The sequence below is a fragment of the Hipposideros armiger genome, unplaced genomic scaffold (assembly GCF_001890085.2).
Source record: "Hipposideros armiger isolate ML-2016 unplaced genomic scaffold, ASM189008v1 scaffold_82, whole genome shotgun sequence".
NCBI classification, from domain to species: domain Eukaryota; kingdom Metazoa; phylum Chordata; class Mammalia; order Chiroptera; family Hipposideridae; genus Hipposideros; species Hipposideros armiger.
This window is the reverse complement of record NW_017731432.1, coordinates 2622118-2626652: the sequence shown is the minus strand read 5'-3', so window position 1 is coordinate 2626652 and position 4535 is coordinate 2622118. Positions and strand designations below refer to the sequence as shown.

At 47.8% G+C, this 4535-nt stretch overlaps 1 long non-coding RNA gene across 2 annotated transcripts in view; it reads right to left on the bottom strand.

Moving 5' to 3' along the window:
* Positions 1-3857, bottom strand: part of LOC109383413 (uncharacterized) — a 39575-nt gene extending 35718 nt beyond the window's left edge. For both annotated transcript variants that reach the window (XR_002124176.1, XR_002124175.1), the window contains exon 1: positions 3723-3857. This is a non-coding gene — a long non-coding RNA (uncharacterized LOC109383413). The remainder of the gene's footprint in view (positions 1-3722) is intronic.
* Positions 3858-4535: the final 678 nt, after the last annotated feature.

The following is a 4535-nucleotide window of genomic DNA, read 5'->3' as shown; positions in this document are numbered from 1 at the left end:
TTATACGGCGAGTATATAACAAACTCTGTATTTTGAGTGGAAATGTTAGGGGGTCGTCTTATACGCCCAGTCGTCTTATACGCCGGCAAATACGGGTAAATGTTGTTGACTTCTCTTCTTTGCCTCCAACAATATCTAAAACACATTGTAGTTATATTATTTGCTAAAAGTAATAATACTAAGTATTACTATTTACTGAGCACTCAGGGTTCTAAGTACTTTACATGTATTATCTCACTTAGTTTTTGAAATAATACCACAGGTAAAGCATTATTATCCCACTTTATATATGGGGAGCTTAAGACTCAGAGACATTAAATAAGTTGACCAAAGTCACCTGGATGCTAAGTGGTAGAGCTAAGTTTCAGACCCAGGTCCTCTGGCCCCAAGGCCACCTTCACTACTACACTCCAGCCCACCATACTGCCTTTCTCCCTGGGCACCTCCATCTTTAGGGAGACAAGGGATGATGTCTTTTTGTCAGACTCCCTTCAGACTCCCTTGGAAATGGAGGGAAGTGGGCCACCAGCAACTATGGAAACACCCTAGGACCAAGGAAGGCCACCAGCAGTCCTGAGCCATGCCTGAGATGAACGGAGCCACGGCTGGCACAGCCATGTATGGAAGCCTCAGAGCTTATAGCTGGGGAGTATTTAACTTGTCCAGACTCCCACATAGCCTTTCATTGACCTCTCAAACTGTGGCCCACAAAGGTGATGCACCCTGCTTGGGAGGCCCCAAGGTTGGTTGGCCTTGGAACCAGTCTGAGGTTTGAATCCTAGCCCTGTCATTTATTCATTGTGTCTGTCTTAGCAAGCAGCTTTATCTCTGGGAGTCATGGTTTCCTTATCAGTATGATATTACCTATCTCATGATTGCTTTGTGATTTATTCACTCAACAAATATTAAGTTGAACCATATGAAATTGCTGATATTTAACCATTTCTTTACTCACAAAAATAGCACGGGCTGGCCGAGTGGCTCAGTTGGTTAAGAGCTCACTCAAGAGTTTGAGTTCTGAGCAACAGCGGTTTGATGCCCGGCCCGAGCTGAGCTGCCACTAAGCTGCCAATAGGTAGCAGGATGGCTCAGCTAAAAAAAAAAAAAAAAAAGCAATTTCACATGATTCAACCCTAATATTTCTTGAGTGCTATATTAGTCAGGGTTTTCCAAAGAACCAGAAAAACAGAACCAATAGATTTTATAGATAAGTAGAACAATAGAGATAGATAGATAGATAGATAGATAGATAATAGATAAATAGGTTGATTTTAAGGAATTGACAACTTCCCCTTATTTTAAGAGGCTGATAATTGAAATATGTAGACAAGCTGGAAATTCAGGTAAGAAATGACATTGCAGTCTTGAGTCTGAATTTTGCAGACCAACAGGTGGGACACTCAAGCAGGATTTCTATGTGACAGTCTCGAAAAGAATTCCTTCTTCTTCAGGAAACCTCAGTCTTTGTTCTTAAGGCCTTCATCAGATTGGATGAGGCCCACCCACACATTCTGGAGGGTTATCTGCTTTACTTAGAGCCAACTGATTATAAATATGAATCATATCTACAAATACCTTGATAGCAATATCTAGACTAGTGTTTGACCAAACAACTGGGTACCATGGCCTAGCAAACTTGACATAAAATTAACATTGCACTAGTACGCACTAGGCACTGTTCTAGGTGCTTAGGGTTTATGAGCAAATAAAACTGACAAAGATGCCTGACCTGTTGGCGTTTACATGCTGAAAACATGTAAGTCAATAACTAGCATAATAAATAAGTAACTGTATATTGAGGGGTGAAAAGCACTGTAAGAGGGAAAATTAGGTTAAGGAGGCATGAAATTTCAGGGGGCTGGGCGGCATGGCTGCAGAGAATGGTTGAGGTGGGCCTCATTGAGAATGTAGCATCTGAACCATAGCCTGAAGGACTGAGGGGTCAGCCATGCCAGAGCTTTTGGGCAGAGGGAACAGCCAGTGGGAGACATTAAGGCAGGAGTGTGCCTGGTGCATTCTGGAGCTAAAAGGAGGATAGCGTAGCTGGAATGGAGGAGGAGAATGAAAGAGGATGAGTTCAGAGAGGTCCTGTGGGACCTTGGAGGCCACGGTCAAGTGAGAAGACAAGGGTTAAATCAGAGACACATGCATGTCAAGTGCCCAGCATAGTGTCTGGCAGAAGGTAGCAGCCCATCCCTCTTGGTGACCTAAATCCTTGGGCAGAGGCCAGTGGACTCTGGGTTAGTATTCTTTCTTCCCAGCCTCTTGGATTCTGACTCCAGTTTTGCCCACTTCATTCCCCAACAGGGAGCCAGTGGACCACAAGGACAGCCTAGAAATCCAACAACAGTTGCTGTATGATGAGAGAAAGCCAGAAATACCCTGGGATGTCGGGGCTGAGGAGGGACTGGCCCGAGACATACAGACCACGGACCCCACTGCCATCCCAGCCCTGGCCCGCTTGCCCAGACCACCCACAGCCCAGGCCAGCCCTGTCCCAGGCTTTGTTCCTGAGTCTCCAAGGCCCCTTTTCCTGATAAACAAAGCCCCCATCCCCCGCCTGCCGCCCAACAGGCACCTGGGACCTCTGGGCCTGGGAATCAAAGCCTGTTTTGCAAAAGAGGCCCTGTGTTTGGAGAAACACCCATCCCCTGCTGCCCAGCCCTTCAAAGAAGCCGCATTGTTCTGCCTTGAGAAGGCGCCTCCTGACTTGAGGGCTGACGCAGGTGGGCCTCTGATCTCAGGCCAGGCCCCCCACCCCTCTAGGGGGGAGGGAGGATACAGGGGCCAAGCCAGGAGAGGTCTGCCCTCATGGCATTGTGCCCCTTTCCTGTCCTCTGCCCACCTAAGCCCCCATCCCTTGTCTCCTAGCTGAAGCCAGGACAGGGTGGCCCAGATCCTTCTACCTGCCCAGACGGCAAAGCAGACCTCGAGGGGCATCAGACCAAGAACTGAGGTAAAGACCGTAGGGGTGTGCCAGGGCAAGGGTGTCAGAGAAACTATGTGAAATATGCCTTTAGTGCAGACTGTAAGACTGAGGCCAGAGAACAGACGGAACTGGACCCGGAGCCCAGCTCAAGCTAAGGGAAGACTGAGGTGTCACTCTACACCCTTGGTAATGACAGGTCCAGACCAAAACACAGACCTTCTGACCTGAAGCCCAGTGCTGCTTTTTTTTTTTAAAGAAGTATTTCATTTATACTCACCACCACCATCACTGCTTTCCTTGCAACTTGGCTTTGGGTAGAGGTAATCTTTACTTTAGATAAATCCTCTTAGAGAATGGAGGCCACAGAACTGGCAGTGGGGCCCAGAGGGGTCCTGATCACTCACTCGGCACCCAGAGGCACTTTGCTGCTCCAGTTTTCCTTCTCCGGCCGTCCTCACACAGCCCAGGGTTAGCGGTGCAGCCTTTTAGCCTCACCTCGACTGTACTGTCTCTCAAGGCACAGAGAGATTAAGTCACCTGCCCAAGGTCAGACAGGAAACCAGGGAGAAGCCACAACTCAGAATCGCATCTCGGGTGCTACTTTCATTCTTTTTTTTTCCTCCAGCTGCACCCATGAAGCTGTGCCACTCCTGATCCCTTGACCCCAGTGTATCCAGTACCAATATTCACTCTGCAGTCTAGGAGAGTGAGTAAGGGCAGAGGCACGGCAATCAAACGTACTTGGGGTCCTGTCGAGGCCCCTTCACTGCGTGACCTTAAGCAAACTACTCACCAGTTCTGAGCCTCAGTTTCTTCCTCTGTCAAACAGGAATGACAGCAAACAGGAATGACGACAGCCGCCAAGTTTACAGGCTATTATGAAGATAAACTAGAGGGAGAAGGGGTATTGTGTGGAAAGTCCTTAGCACACAATAATAAACATTTAATAGGCATTATCATGATAATGATTATTGTTTCTCCTTTCACTATTTGGAGGAGAGGGAAAAGGAGGGGCCAGGGTAAGGTGTGGCACTGCCTATTTATGGGAGCTGCTTCCTGAAGCAAACAGGCAACAAGTCCTTCCTGTCAGCTAAAGAGAGAAGGAAGCGGCAGGCAGGGATGGGGGCGTTAAGGAGAGACCTTTGATCTCCAGCCTGGGATTTGCATTTCACCTACTTGGGTTTCTGGGCACTGAGTGTTATCTTGTGACAGTCAGGATGTTGGTGTCCTGGTCATCTTCGTCAAGCATCTAATAACCATAGAGGTCACTTCCAGCCCCACATTCCTGGAAAATTCCAGAAGACTGTTTGGGGAGACATTATGGCAGAGTAGAAACGCTGGTGCAATCTTGAGCAAGCCACTAAACTTCTGAGACTTGCTTGAGAGACAGGCAAGCACAGCAGTTAAGGGTCCCATGGTGATGTAGCTGTGTGTCTATTCAAAAGACTCAACCTTCCCTCCTGAATGACTCATTGAGAGAGACACAGGAGCTCATGCCACATGTGAAGGGACCAAGAACAAACATCTGTTGAGGATCTGTCACCATGCTAGAGACTTTCATGCCAACCACTCAATGAGTCCTCCCAGCCACCTTGCATCTCCATTT